This window comes from Mobula hypostoma, chromosome 23, assembly GCF_963921235.1.
Source record: "Mobula hypostoma chromosome 23, sMobHyp1.1, whole genome shotgun sequence".
Taxonomy (NCBI): domain Eukaryota; kingdom Metazoa; phylum Chordata; class Chondrichthyes; order Myliobatiformes; family Myliobatidae; genus Mobula; species Mobula hypostoma.
The window spans coordinates 15353134-15370055 of NC_086119.1; the positions used below are offsets into that span (position 1 = coordinate 15353134).

Here is a 16922-nt window from a genome sequence, read left to right on the forward strand (position 1 = left end):
GTTTGTTATGTCTCCCCACTCGCTGTGAAACGGAGACATTTCTTCCTCCCTTATTAGGGAGAGAGAGAGCCTGTGGTATGTCAAATGCCGGGTGAACACTGTAGTCTTTGGGGTAACTGCAAGTCTGTGTGTTTACTGTTGCTTTGCTCACGCTTGAGTGCTCGGTGGTGGATGCTGATGCAACTTTTTTTGCCGCTGGGGGGGGAGGGGGGATTGTTGCTTGCTGCTACTTACGCGCAGATGGGAGGAGCTGGGGGGAGCTTTGGGGTTCTAACATTTGACTGTCTTTCATTCTTTGGGGCACTCCTCTGTTTTCGTGGATGGTTGCGAAGAAAAAGCATTTCAGGGTGTGTATTGTATACACTCTGTATACACTCTGACATTAAATTGTACCTCTGAACTTTCAGAAGATAAGTTGATCTGATCAGTTGGACCAAAAAGTAGCAAATTAAATTTGAACCAGAACACGTGTGAGGCTAATAGAATTCAGGAGCGTACCACAGCACAGGAACGTACAGTACGTAAGGATTCTGAGAAGAGCGGAGGGACAGAAGGCCCTTGCTGTATGTGTCCATAGGACATATACATGCAGGAGACGGGTAGATAAAGGTGGCTGAAACACATACAGACTGTTTCACTTTGTTACTCTAAGTGAGTGAATATTGGAGCAATCCTTTACAGAGCATTTGAAATTACTGACAAGGATGCATTTCTATGCACTAGCTTACTGGCAAACATATTTTGAAAGGTTAAGTTGGAGAAGCTGCAAAAAAAAAGAATTAATATGCAAAGTAAATTTATTATCAAAGTAAATGTATGTCACCATATACAATCCTTGCAGATTGAAGTGGAAGGTTACAACCATTGAGAAAGACAAAGCAGTGTAGGCACCTTGTTTTATTAAAGAGGGGTGACCTTTGAGGGACAAGCCACAGCAGATACTGGAAGCTGGAGCAACCATCTAGAGGAACTCAGTTGTCTGTTACTTTTGGGGATATAACAGGTTACAGGTCAGTATTACAACCAATGAAAAGCCTGGAACTAGTGGCCTATAGACAAGATATTGGCCAATAAAGAATTCAGGAGAAATTTTCTTGCCCTGAGAGTGTTGCACTTATAAAGTTTACTTCCTTGAGGAATTGAACAGCAAAAAAAAAATTGAAAGGTTGGTAATTCTTTATAGAGGAGGAAGAAAGCAACAAAATGACAAGATTTGAGCCAGAGACTGATTATGGTGCAATAATTATGCAATGATGGTCCATCTGAGCATTGTTTTTGCTGTAATGTTAGGAAGTGCTGTTGTACAGATTATACAGTGAGCTAGATTGCTTCTCAAATAGTTATTCCAAACAGCCTGGAATTTCTCAGTGTAGTTAGTAATCCAGGTCTTCAGCTGTAAAGCACTTATTTATGTTACCAATTTTCTAAAGTCTATTTAGCTGGTCAACTGTAAATAACGAAAATAATGACGAAGCATCCTCTGCAATAGGTCAATGAATTGACCTTTACTGTGCTAGGGCGAGGGTTCAGCTGACTGATGAGAAAAAGATCTCCTCTGTCTGCTGCATGTCACCGTCGCAAGTGAAATTAATTTGGGCGCTTACAAGCCAACCCACTAGGTACAACTTCACTCCATCAAAACAACCTGTCATTTGTGACAAAATTGCCAATCTCACTCAACAATTGATCAGGCTGACTGGATTGGGAAGGGGCACAGTTATGTTGTGGCAGCAGACTTATTGTGTCGGGCTTATAGTACCATATCGTTAGGGAACTCTGCATTGAGCAATGCCCTATCTGTCTTTAAAACAGATGACATCAGTGCTGGCTGCAAGATGCCCTGCAAGTTTAGTCAACGATGCACTCAGTCATTTGTGCCAATGACAGTCAGCTTGGCGTTGATCTCTATCAGGATATTACAGAATGCACTTGACCTCTTTAGGTGGGAAGGAGAACATCTTCTCCATTTTCTCATAACATGGATGGAGGTAATTTGGCCCATCCCGTTTATGGAACTCATAGCCATACGATCAGTTCCATTCCTCCACATACCCTTCTGTCTTCTCTCACATACCTGTAGCAGTTCATGGAAGAACACACCAAGAACCAGTGAGAAACTGAGTGAGGGAATTGACACTGTATGACGCACTTCTGAATAACTGAACTCCAAGTTTTAAATAAAGCATGTTTGGTCCTTTATTACAAAACTAGCAAAGCCAAGCGATCAAAATTAGTGATATCAGCGAAACTAGCATAGGAATAGTTAAATAATATTAGGGATACAAGTGAAATAACGATATAAGCAGTCAACAGAAAATATTAATTCACTTGTTCTCCTCCTAACTAAACTAATGGCACAAAAGGTGAAGATGTGACTATACTAATTTGTTTCTACTGCGCCAGCATGACAAATTACCGTAACCCATAACAAAACCCGCAACGCAAAATACAATATTCCCTCCTGGAGTCTCTTGCAACCCCCTGCACTAGGGGAAAATTTACAGAGGCTGATTAACCTACCTCCAGCTTCCTCACCATCTAATGGATCTGGGAAGAGACTAGAGCACCCAGGGGATATCTACTTGGTCACAGGGAAAATGTGCAAATTCTGTGCAGAGAGCACTTCGAGACCAGGAATGAACCTCGGCAGCTGGAGTTGTGGAGTAGCGCCAACAGAGGTGCCACTCCGCCAACCAAGAAACGGGCTTCCAGAATGACAGAGCTTTAGCAACAGGGAAGATGGCTGTTCAGCCCATTGAATCGGTGCCAGCTCAATACCAAGGTAATGCAGCTCAGCCTACTCCCCTGCGTTCTACCCATAGTCCTCAAAAATTGTTTCCTGTGAAATTCATACATCCTTTTAATATGGCTGATTTTAGCCAATTTTTGTTGCATATTGCATCTAAAAGCAACAGAACCTTGACAGAAACTTTGACCAAGTTGTATAGATGCACAGTGGAGAGTATCCTAACTGGTTACATCACAGCCTTCTATGAAAACATCATTGTCCAGGAATGAAAAAGGCTACTTTGAACACAGCCCAGTCCCTCATTAGCAAAGACCTCTCCACCACTGAATGCATTTAAATGGAGCTCTGTCGCAATGAAACATCATCCATTTTCAAAGACCTCCACCATCCAGGCCAGGCTCTCTTCTCACTCCTAATATTAGGCAGGAGCTACAGGAGCCTTAGTTCCCACACCACTAGGTTCAGGAACAGTTATTACTCTACAACCATCATGCTCCTGAGCTGGCACAGATAACAGCACACACAACTGTGTATTGTTTTTACAGTTTACAAACTCACTTTCAAGGTCTCTTCACAACTCATGCTCTCTGTGCTTTTTTAAAAATTTGCACATTTTGCTTTTTGCTTTCCACATTGTTTCTTTGTCTACTTACACTTTTTTTTGCAAAATTGTATGATATTTCTTCTCCCCCCTGTAAATGCCTGCAAGAAAAATCTCAAGGTAGCATATGGTAACATAAGCATTTTGATTAAACATCTGCTTTGAACTTTGAGAGCATGTCATAGTAGTATAGTGGGACTCCATAAGACATAGGAGCAGAATTAGGCCATTCAGCCCATCGAGTCTGCTTGGCTCTTCCATCATGGCTGATCCCGGATCCCACACAACCCCATACACCTGCCTTCTCGCCATATCCCTTGATGTCCTGACCAATCAGGAAACTATCAACTTCTGTTTTGAATATACACATGGACTTGGCATCAGAGTTAGGAGTTTAACCTCAGCGTCTTCTTTAAGGAATCTCTGTACGTCCTTCATATGTTTTGTAACTTCAAATCATTAAATTCAAAGGAAGACACAGGAGTCTGGGAATGCGTGTCTAACTCGTGTTTGCTTTAAGTGAGGCAATCACGTATCATATGGTAGTGTGATGTATGCAATTCACATATTTATACATATAACCCATAATAAATTATTTTTAAAAAGAGAATGCTTAATCAACAAATATACAGTGCCTTTTAAAAGGTATTCACCCCTTTGGAAGATTTTATGTTTTATTGTTTTACAACATTGAATCATAGTGGATTTAATTTGGCTTTTGTGACACTGATCAACAGAAAAGACTTTTTCGTGTCAAAGTGAAAACAGATCTCTACAAAGTGATCTAAATTAATTACAAGTATACAACAGAAAGTAATTGATTGCAAAGTATTCACCACCTTCAAATTAGTATTTAGTAGCTGTACCTTTGGCAGCAATTACAGCCTTGAGTCTGCGTGGATAGGTCTCTATCAGCTTTGAACATCTGGACATTGTAATTTTCCCCCATTCTTCTTTACAAAACTGCTCAAGCTCTGTTAGATTGCATGGGGATTGTGAGTGAACAGCACTTTTCAAGTCCAGCTACAAATTTTCAATTGGATTGAGGTCTGGACTCTGACCTGGCCACTCCAGGACATTAACTTTGTTGTTTTTAAGCCATTCCTGTATAGCTTTGGCTTTGTGCTTGGGGGTCATTGTTTTGCTGGAAGACAAATCTACTGTCGAGTTGCAGTTCTCTTGCAGACTGCATCAGGTTTTCCTCCAGGACTTCCCTGTATTTTGCTGCATTCATTTTGCCCTCTACCTTCATAAGCCTGATGCAACCACCACCATGCTTCATGGTAGGGATGGTGTGTTTATGTTGATGTGCAGTATTTGGCTTACGCCAAACATAGCATTTTAGTCTGATGGCCAGAAAGCTCAAATTTGGTTTTATCAGACCATAGAACCTTCTTCCAGCTGACTTCAAAGTCTCCCACAATGCTTTCTGGCAAAATCTAGCCAAGATTTCATGCAAGTTTTTTTCCAACAGTGGCTTTCTCTTTGCCACTTTCCCATAAAGCTGCAACTGGTGAAGCACCCGGGCAACAGTTGTATGTACAGTCTCTCCCATCTCAGGCCACCAAAGCTTGTATCTCCTCTAGAGTTGTCACAGGTCTCTTGGTGGTCTCCCTCACTAGTTCCCTTCTTGCACGGTCACTCAGTTTTTGAGGACAGCCTGCCCTTGGCAGATTTACAGCTGTGCCATATTCTTTCCATTTCTTGATGATTGACTTAACTGTACTCCAAGGGTTATTCAGCGACTTGGAAATTTTCTTGTATCCATCTCCTGATTTGTGCTTTCGAATAAACTTTCTGTGGATTCGGTCAGAGTGTTCTTTTGTCTTCATGGTGTAGTTTTTGCCGGGGTACTGACTCACCCGCAGTTGGACCTTCCAGATACAGGTCTACTTTTACTACAGTCAATTGAAACTCCACAACTGCACACAGGTGATCTCCATTTAATTAATTATGTGGCTCCTAAAACCAATTGACTGCACCAGTGATGATTTGGTGTGACATATGAAAGTGGATGAATACTTATGCATTCAATTATTTTGTGCTTTATATTTGTAATTAATACCAACCTCATAGTTCCCGCACCTTGCACCTCCCTTTTCTACCTCCTACCCGAGATCCACAAACCCACTTGTCCAGGTAGACCCATTGTTTCAGATTTTTCCTGCCCCACTGAACTCATATCGGCATACCTCAACTCCGTTTTATCCTCCCTAGTTCAGTCCCTTCCAATCTACATCCATGACACTTCACACGCTCTGAATCTTTTCAATGACTTCAGGTTCCCTGGCCCCCATCGTCTTATTTTCACTATGGATGTCCAGTCCCTATACACCTCCATCCCCCCACCAGGAAGGCCTCAAAGCTCTCCACTTCTTTCTGGACACCAGACCTAACCAATTCCCCTCCACCACCATTCTCCTCTGCCCAGGAGAACTTGTCCTCACTCTAAAAAATTTCTCCTTTGGCTCTTTCCACTTCCTTCAAACCAAAGGTGTAGCCATGGGCGCTCGCATGGGTCCCAGCTATGCCTGCCTGTTTGTCAGCTACATGAAACAGTCTACATTCCAAGCCTGCACTGGAGATCGTCCCACACTTTTCCTACGTTACATCGATGACTGCATTGGTGCTGCTTCCTGCACCCATGCTGAACTTGTCGATTTCATCCATCTTGCCTAAAACTTCCACCCTGCCCTTAAATTTACCTGGTCCATTTCTGACACCTCCATCCTCTTTCTCGATCTCTCTGTCTCTATCCCTGGAGACAGCTTATCCACTGATGTCTATTATAAACCCATGGACTCTCACAGCCACCGGACTCTACCTCTTCCCACCCTGTTACTTGTAAACATGCCACATCCTTCTCTCAGTTCCTCTGTCTCTGCTGCATCATTCCAGAATGAAGGAGATGCCCTCCTTTTTCAAAGAAAGGGGCTTCCCTTCCTCCACCATCAACACTGCCCTGAACCACATCTCTTCCATTTCATGCACGTCTGCTCTTACCGCATCCTTCCGCCACCCTACTAGGGATAGGGTTCCTCTTGTCCTCACCTACCACCCAACCAGCCTCCATGCCCAGCACATAATTCTTCGAAACTTCCGCCACCTCCAATGGGATCCCACCACCAAGCACATCTTTCCCTCCCCCCTATTTTCTGCAGGGATTTCTCCCTATGCGACTCCCTTGTCCATTCATCCTTCCCCACTGATCTCCCTCCTGGCACTTATCCTTACAAGCAGAGCAAGTGCTACACCTGCCCTTACACCTCCTCCCTCACTACCTTTCAGGGCCCTAAACAGTCCTTCCAGATGGGGTGACACTTCAACTCTGAGTCTGTTGGGGTCATATACTGTGTTCAGTGCTCCTAGTGCGGCCTGTGTAGATCGGTGAGACCTGACGTAGATTAGGAGACTCCTTTGCTGAGCGTCTACGTTCCATCCGCCAGAAAAAGCCGGATCTCCCAGTGGCCATCCATTTTAGTTCCACTTCCTATTCCCATTCCAATATGGCCATCCTTGGCCTCCTCCACTGTCGTGATGAGGCCATACTTAGGTTGGAGGAACAACACCTTATATTCCACTCGGGTAGCCTCCAACCTGATGGCATGAACATCAATTTCTCAAACTTCTGGTAATGCCCTCCCTTCCACTTCACCATTTCCCATCCCCTTTTCCCTCTTTCACCCTATCTCCTTGCCTGCCCATCGCCTCCCTCTAGTGCTCCTCCTCCCCTTTTCTTTCTTCCACGGCCTTCACCAATCAACTTCCCAGCTCTTTACTTCACCCCTCCCCCTCCAAGTTTCACCCATCACCTTGTGTTTCTCTCTCCCCTCCCCCACCTTTTCATTCTACTCCTCAGCATTTTTCTCCAGTCCTGCTGAAGGGTCTCGGCCCGAAACATCGACTGTACTCTTTTTCCATAGATGCTGCCTGGCCTACTGAATTCCTTCAGCATTTTGTGTGTGTTGCTCGGATTTCCAGCATTTGCAGACTTTCCCTCGTTTGTGATTGTAATTAACTTAGGTCACTTTGTAGAGATCTGTTTTCACTTTGACACGAAAGAGTCTTTCTGTTGATCAGTGTCAAAAAAGACAAATTAAATCCGCTGTGATTCAATGTTGTAAAACAATAAAACATGAAAATTCCCGGGGGGGGGTGAATATTTTTATAGGCCCTGTATATACAAAATTACTCAAACATTACTTAAATGTTAAATGCACAACACTCCTCCCAGTTTAGCTATAAACTCCAACTCATTAACAAGTGTATTTCAACTGTATATACAGTATACTACATAATACAACTATACAGACATCCAGAGCATAGTAAACTTTAAATTGCCCCATTCAGGCTTAAAGATTTAATCGCTGTGGAGGCTTTCTTACTCTTGTGGGATAGCATCTTTCCTGACAAGGGAGGTCACTCTGCTTGGCAGGTGAGACTTGTGGCTGTGAGAACAATCTCAGGTTCTACGGTCTCCTCCATAGTGGTTGTAGGAGTTGACTCTGAGACTGCAGGAGGTTGTTCTGACAGCTCTGAACACCTTTCTTCTCCTCTTCTCTCTTTGGATTTGCTTCTTTTTTAATGTTCCTTCTCTCTTTCACACCATTCTCTTTCTCATTCCCACCCTTTCTCTCCAAATCTTCCCTCATTTTTCTTCTTCTGAACTGTGCACTTTGATCTTGGGAAGGTCCATTTAGTTCACTGGAGTTACCTCTTATTAATCCTTCTTTCTTTTCTTTATTATCTTTTTATTGATTTAAAAAGAACATATATACAAACAAGAGGAGAATTATCTCAAATATATAAATCAATAACAATACAAACAGAAAGTGAAATAGTCATCATCAAAATCATACATAGTATTAAGCTAATATGTAGTATATAATAAAAAAGAAGACAGCTAATTCTCCTCTTATCAATTCATGGAGAGAGAAGAAAAACTTTAAATTTTTAAATGAAGAAGAAAAAGAACCCCACTAAACTATATGAGAAAAGAAATAAAAAGGGACTGGGCAGTCCATTCTGAGGATACGACCAAAAAAAAAGGAAAGACTTTCTGATCAAATCTAAAACTTCAAAAAAAAAAATTGGAAGAGTAATAAATCAAATCAAATGAAAATATTGAATAAAAGGTCGCCAGGTTTGCTCAAATTTAAAGGATGTATCAAATGTCCGACTTCTTATTTTCTCTAAACTTAAACAGGACATAATGGAGGAAAGCCAATAAAAGACAGTAGGTAGATTCGATTCCTTCCACTTCAGTAAAATGGCTCTCCTAGCCAATAAAGTTGAAAAGACTATCATACGTTGAGCAAAAACAGGAATATTTCCTGCTTCCGATGGGATAATCCCAAAGATTGCCTTAAGTAAATTAGGTTGTAGGTCCAGATCCAAGCCTTTTGATAGCGTTTTAAAAACATCTCTCCAAAAATTATCTAGCTTTATGCAAGACCAAAACATATGATTTAAAGTGGCCACCTCAATATTACATCTGTCACAAATAGGATTGATGTTGGAAAAAATACGTGCTAGTTTATCCTTTGACGTATTGGCCCGATGCACTACCCTGAGCTGCATCAAGGAATGGCAGGCACAGATAGATGAGTTATTAACCAAATGAAAAATTTTACTCCATTGATTATCTGAAAATGACTCTTGAAATTCCAATTCCCAAGCACGTTTAATTTTATTGTTAGATATCATTCATAAATTCAATAACTGTTTATAAATTATAGCTATCAACCCTTTTTGAAGTGGTTTAAGCTGAAAGAGAGCATCTGTCATACTAGGTGGATAAGCAGAAGGGTAATTTGGCAGCAAACCATGTAAAAAATTCCTAATTTGTAAATATCTAAAGAAATGTACATTTAGATAAATCATATTTATCCACTTGCTGAGAAAAAGACATTAAACAATCCCCTGAAAACAAATCTGAAAAAGTTGTCATTCCCCTGGTTTTCCAAATTAAAAAGGCTTTATCCAAAGTTGATGGTTTTAAAAAAATAATTGAAATGGATATTACTAGAAAGAACAAAATTATTTAACTCAAAAAATCTACGGAACTGAAACCAAATCCTTAATGTATGTTAATAATGGGATTAAAGTCTTGTCTATTAATCTTAGAAAACAAAAAGGGAAGAGGAGCTGCAAGTAAAGAGGCCAAAGAGAAACCCTTCGCCGAGTTTTCCTCCAAATCCAACCATGAAGGACATTCATCCGGTGAAATGATGTTGTTTCTGTTAAATAGGGGCCGTGGACAATTCTGATTTGATGGAGACAGACGTGAAAGCACAGAGGAACATCTGGAGAAATTCCTGAAACGCCAGTTCGCTGCCGCTGTTACTGGGCGATCGAGAATCTCCGGAAGGAAGGCCCCAGAATCCCCAGCTTTGTCTGCTGCTGGTGACGGAGGCTGAGGTCGAATCGTTCGGATAGAGATGGTGCTCGGTACTCGGTGTCGGAGAGCTGATCGGAGGCTCGAAGTTTTCAGACGACTGGTCGGGCATGGCAGGGAGAGTTTTCTTCCTTCTCCCGTCTGCATGAGACGTGGGACATTCAAGAGACTTTGAACTTTTTTACTGTGCCATGGCCTGTTCTTCATCAGTTTATGGTATTGTTGCACTGTTGTAACTGTATGTTATAATTATGTGGTTTTTCTTAGTTTTTCAGTCTTAGTCTGTCCTGTGTTTTTGTGATATCACACCGGAGGAATATTATATCATTTCTTAATGCATGCATTACTAAATGACAATAAAAGTGGACTGTATGTCCTCATAATCTAATCTAATTATGTATGTCTGAATAATGAATCCAAAAAGTAATATATCGAATATTAATTGCCCAGTAATACATTCTAAAATTTGGCAAAGCCATACCACTGTCCTTTTTAAATTTCTGCAATAAGGGTTTACTCAATCTAGGATTTTTATTATTCCAAATATAAGATAAGATTATAGAGTCTATTCTGTCAAAAAACGTTTTAGGAACAAAGGAAGGGACTGCCTGAAATATATAAAAGAATTTTGGTAGAACTATCATTTTAATAGCATTAATTCGACCTATCAATGATAATGTCATAGGTGACCATTTAGAAAGCATTTGTTGGGTGTGATCAATTAATGGGAGAAAATATTATAACAGATCCTTAAAATTTTTAGTAATTTTAATACCTAGATAAGTAATTTTTAGCAATACTAAAAAGTACTTGATGATATTGATCCCAGTAATTATTAATGGGAAATAACTGACTTTTATGTAAATTTAATTTATATCCAGAAAAACTACTGAATTCAGAAAATATAGATAACATAAAAGGAATAGATTTCCAAGGATCTGAAATATAAACTAACAGGTCACCTGCATACAACAAAACCTTGTATACTTTGTCCCCTCTCTTAATACCCTGAACAGTATTGGAATCTCTAAGAGCAATAGCAAGGGGTTCTAAAGCCAAGTTAAATAATAAAGGGCTAAGAGGACATCCCTGCCGAGTACCTCTGTATAATCTAAAGTAAGGACATCTTTGATTATTAGTTATAAGCGCAGCCATAGGGGCTTGATAGATCAATTTGATCCAGGAAATAAATCCCAGACCAAAATTAAATCTTTCCAAAACCTCAAATAAGTAAAAACCACTCCACCCTATCAAAGTCTTTCTCTGCATCAAGAGAAACACCACATTTAGATTCTTTAAATGGAGAGGAGTGAATAATGTTTAATAATCTTTGAATGCTAAAATGTGAATATCTATTTTTAATAAATCCAGTTTGATCACTGGAAATAACACGAGGTAAAATACTCTCAAGTCTATTAGCCAAGATCTTAGAAAGAATTTTAAAATCCACATTCAGTAGTGAGATGGGTCTATAGGAAGCGCATTCAGATAAATCTTTTTTCTTTTTTAGGAATTAATGAGATTGATGCTTCATAAAAAGTTTTCAGAAGATTCCCAGAGGAAATAGAATCAGTGAAAATTTGACATAAGTGAGGTGTAAGTATTTCAGTGAAAGTCTTATAAAATCCCACTGTATATCCATCTGGTCCCGGAGCCTTACCTGGTTGGGAGGAGGATATAGCCTTTGCTATTTCCTCTTGTTTAATGTCTTAGATAGAAATTTTAGGTATATTCAATTTTTGCAAAAATCTATTCATAAAAGTAATATTGTCTGAAAATTCAGATTTATAAAGGTTGTAGTAGAATTCCATAAATACCTTATTAATTTCATAAGGATCTACCGTTTCGGTTCTATCAGGTCTACGTATTTTCAGGATCTGTCTTTTAGCCATACTTGCTTTTAATTGACCAGCCAATAATTTGCCTGACCTGTCCCCATATATATAAAATTGACTTTTAGATTTAAGAAGTTGCTGCTCAATGGGAAAAGTCAAAAGCAAATCATGCTGTGTTTGGAGTTCCACCCTTTCCTCATAGAGATCTTCACTAGGCATTACTGAATAAGCTTTGTCTATTTCTTTAATCCTATTAGTAATCACTAAAGGTTCTGCATTGGTTTTCTTTCTTAAACCTACTGAGTATGAAATTATCTGTCCCCTAAGAAAAGATTTCATCGTATCCCAAATAACCAAACTTGACATTCCCTCAGTTGTATTTAATTCAAAAAATAGAGAAATTTGCTCTTTAATAAAATTTACAAAAGGTTGAATCTTGTAGCAATGTAGCATTAAATTTCCACTGAGGTATCTTCAGAATATTATCAGAGAACTTCAAAGTTAGTTTCACGGGTGCACGATCTGACAACGCAATCACATCATACGCACAATCAGCAACACAGGGCACCAAACATGTGTCCAGCAAAAAATAATTAATTCTTGAGTATTTATGGTATATATGTGAAAAAAAGAAAAATCCTTAACTTTAGGATGCCTAAATCTCCAAATATCAACCAAACCGTATTCTAATAAAAAAGAATTAATACAGGTCGCAGCTTTATTGGGAAGCGACGGATTGGTGGACGATCTGTCAATCGACAGATTCAGACAGCAGTTAAAGTCGCCGCCCATAACCAACTTATATTTATTTAAATTTGGCAGCACATAAAATAGCTTCTTAAAAAATTCAGGGCTACCTATATTAGGTGCATAAACACACACCAAAGCCACCTTTTGACCACATAACAGACCAGTAACAATTAAATATCCTCCAATTAAATCAGTAACAGTATTAAAATGTACAAAAGAGATTTTAGAATTAATAAAAATAGATATCCCTCTTATTTTATTTACTGATAAAGAATGAAATAAGGGTCCCTTCGAAAATTTAAAAAAAACGATTTTCATCCTGCCTACGGATATGAGCCTCCTGCACAAAAATAATATCCACATGAAGTGTTTTTAATTTCTTAAAAGCCTTTCTGCGCTTAATAGGTTGGTTCATACCGTTCAGATTCCAAGATATTACATTAATTTTATTAAGATCCATATTTAAAGATTAATTTAAAATTTTATAAAGTAAGTTAATGCCCAGGCGCAAACTAAATCCGAAGAAAGGAAAAAGCATGACTCGATCAGAATGAAAAAAAACCTCTCGGGACTGCCCAGTCGAAAAAAATCTAATCTAATATAATAAAAATATAAATTATATAAAAATACAATCTAATAGACCCACCCTTCTCCCCCGAAAACTCAGAAATCATCCAATAGGCCGACAGCATGCTACTCTGACCCTTGACTCCGTCTTCAGTTAGCAGCCCCTGCTCACAAAGTAATACGTCACCACCACCAAAAAGACATAACAAAGGGTACATAAAGAAATAAACAAATTCCAAATATTTTCATATTGTGTCTAACAATAGTTAACACCTAACGACGGCCATCTTAGATTCATTTAAAATATGAAACCATGTATTCAAAAAAAGATAAATCCAACTAACTAATATACTACAACTAATGTTAAAGACTCACAAATCAAAGAAAAAATAAGTATATATATATATATATATATATATATATATATATATATATATAAAATCCAAAACTATATTAACTATTAAAGCAAACAACAACAGACCTAAGTAGGTCAACCAAGTCCATGTCTTGGCATTCATAAAACGTGGAGCGGACTTTCATCAAAGCCGTTACAAAAAACTCCCAGCTAAGGATTAACTATTCAAATTGCTTGTGAAATAGTCAATCCGTTTTGGATGAGTATTAGGTGGAGTAATTATCAGATGAGCCGGATAATGCAGAGAGGGACAACAGTTAATCTTATAAAGTTCAGCCATGACTTCCCGATATTTAATTCTTTCAGCATAAATCTCTGGGGTAAAATCTTCAACCACAGTATACAAATCTTTACTTTGTTATAAATTAATTTATCCTTTTTCCTTGCATCCCGAAGAGTAGTTTCTTTGGTTGTAAAATAATGCAAACATAATATCACAGGACATAATATCATTTTGGCTGAAGGCTTAGGACATCGAGTTCAGTGGGCTCTGTCCAGTATCGGATAGGCTTCAAGAATCTCACTAAAAAGTGAATATAACATGTTCGAAAAGAACTTTAATGGCTCACCGGTTTCCGTATACTCAGGCAAACCCAGTATGTGTAAATTTATCCTGTGATTTCTGCTTTCCAGATCGATCGTTTTCTTCTTAATTCTTGATAACTCCGCAGTAACCTCATTAATTTTCTTTTCCATAAAAGACATCTTCAATTCTTGTTCTTTAATAGTTTGACTCATTAACTCCTGTTTTATTTCAATTTTATGAGTGCTCTGTTTAAGCATTTGATATTGAACATCCAGACTCTTCAAAGATTCCTGAACAGCGAAAATGTTTTTTTCAAGCTTTTCATTAGCGCTCGTCAGTTTATCGATCTTGGTGTCCACCGTACCGATCTTAGCATTAATAGCTTCTATTAAAGAGAGCATTCTTTCTGAAGTAGAGACTTCCTCTGATTTCTTTGTTGGTTCAACTTCGGGAAGAGTTTTGCCACCTCTTAATTTGATTCCAGATCGAGTATCAGCCATCGTAATTAAATCATAAATCCTTCAGCAAAAGTAATAAATCTTCAAACTTTAAACAAGTCTAACAGTGGAAAGTAAGTTGCAAAAGATGGAGCCGTACTCCATGAGCTGCCAAGAGGAGACTCCCAAAGTTATTAATTCTTCTATTACTCCCTTTACAATCTGATCTCTCCACTTGGTCCCCTCATCCACAACAAATCCACAGTTTTCATATCCCCATTGACTCCTTTCTTTTTGGCCTTCCATTCATCCAGCTGGGCTTTGGTCTTTGCATCTAATTTTACAAGCAGCTTTCTGTCTCCCACTTGAAGTTCATGCAATAACCATAAGGCACGCTGGTTCTTTATACTCACAAAAGCCGAACTTTGCAACCTTCCTAAGTTCCTTGAATGCTCTTCCAGCTTAAAACCAAGCCATATTTCGCAAGTAAATGCCTGATTAACATTCCACAACTTTTCTCAGATACGTTTCCTATGAAAACTGCAGTAGCAGGACCACTGCTTTCGTCACATTCACGCTTGCTCTAAGCTTCATGGTCCTTTCGTGGCCCAATATGCTTTCCAACCAGAATCACCAATACCTGTTTGTCCTCTTTGACCAATGGTTCATGGTGTTTGGCATGGAGACAGTTGTGGCATGTTCCAGTACCATTCTTAATTCACCTTCAGTTGGCTTCATTGCAGGGGATGTAGATTGTGGATGGAACTTCTCCAATCAAGTTTAGTTGTCTCAAGTAGTCACACTCCCATAATGCTAGTCCCTCTGTTTTTACCACATTCAATGTGGTTTGTTGGTTATTGTATTTCACAGTTACGAATGTCATTCCCACATCTTTCTTCTGGTATAAATTATTAGTTGGATTTCTGCAGGCTTCAGTTAGTATCTTTGAAATGCCATTCAAACTCATTTTGTGGAATGAATAAAACTTCTGAGCCAATGTCCAATTCTTTTTTAATTAATTTGCTGTTCGCTTCTGGTGTAAGCAATATTGTTCATCTATTATTAATTTTTACACTGTAAATCTCAAGGCTACACTGTCCTGTGTCACTCTCATCAGATTTTTCATCAACAGGATGCAGATTTTTGAAACTGCAACTTGACTTTTTAAATCTTTTCCTTTTCCCTATACAGTCCACTTGTTTTTGTCTGCCCGACATGCTTTTTGTATGTGTCCTATTTTGTTGCATTTTCTTCAAGTTTTGCCTTTAAATCTACATTTGTTTGGTGTACGTGAGCCTCTGCCACAACGGTGATACAATTTGTTCAGCCAGGCCAGCTTCAATTTAATTCACACTCACTTTCATTCCTCACTACAACTCTATTACATCACTGTCTATGGTTTCCATTGAAACAGCAATTTCATTGCTCTTTTAAATGTAAGCTGTGCTTCAGTTAGGAGCTGTTTCTGAAAGCTTTCTTGTAAGATTCCACAAGCTAAACGATCTCTCATTGCATCATTAAGACTATTACCAAACTGGCAATGCTTTCAAATTCAGCCACATACGCTGAAATGGACTCCTCGTCTTTTTGATTCCACTTATGAAAGCTAAAGCTTTCTGCAATCAACAATGGTATTGGTTCTAAATGTTCCTGCATTACTTTGACAATATCAGTAAAGCTCAGTTCTGCTGGTTTGGTTGGAGCATTTAAACTTCAATGCAAATTATATGTTTTTAAACTCAGCAAATTTGGTACACTTCTCTCATTAGCTATTTCATTTCCTTCAAAATATTTTTCAGCTAACTCAGTATATAAAATCCCGTCACCTGTTGTGTAAGCAAACACGTTTATCTTTCCAATGTAGCCAGCCACTTCTGCTTTTTAAAAAAATATTAACCGCCCCGTTGTCATTGTTTATGAACCCTGAATTCTTCCATTTACTACCTTTTTCTTTTAAAACTCAACCATGTATTCTCTTCTAAAGAACATGTGTTTGTAACTCAACCATCTCTGCATGTTTTCTTTTAGTTCAAATGTCTCACTGTGCTTCCAGGTCGGTAGCCATCTCAGGTTCGTTTTTTAAAAATATCTCATCAGCAATGTTATGCTTTGTAACTTCAAACCATTAAACTAATTCAAAAGAAGCCACAGGAGACCAGGAATGCGGGTCTAAGTTCATGTTTACTTTAAGTGAAGCCCACACATATCAGGTGAAAGTATGATATATGCAATTCATGTATTTACACATTAACCCTTAATGAATTATTATTATATACAATAAATATATATATATATGTGTGTGTGTGTGTGTGTGTGTGTGTGTGTGTGTGTGTGTGTGTGTGTGTGTGTATATATATATATATATACATATACACACACACAGATGATCACTAAAACATTACTTAAATATTAAATACACAATAGTTCTCCCCGTGGAATGCGTTGATTTTCTCCGGGTGCTCTGGTTTCCTCCCACAGTCCAAAGACATATTGATTAGTAGGTTAATTGGTCATTGTAAACTGGCCTGTGATTAGGTTAGGGTTAAATCGGGGCTGTCAGGGATTGCTGGGTGGCAAAGCTCAGAGGGCAAGAAGGGTCTATATTCCGTGCTGTATCTCTAAAAAACAGTGAAAAAATATAAACA

The 16922-nt window shown here is 38.8% G+C and overlaps 1 protein-coding gene across 1 annotated transcript in view; it reads right to left on the reverse strand.

Annotated features, from left to right (window-relative positions):
• Positions 1-16922, reverse strand: part of LOC134336800 (LHFPL tetraspan subfamily member 7 protein) — a 364145-nt gene that overhangs the window by 286178 nt on the left and 61045 nt on the right. The window lies entirely within an intron of this gene.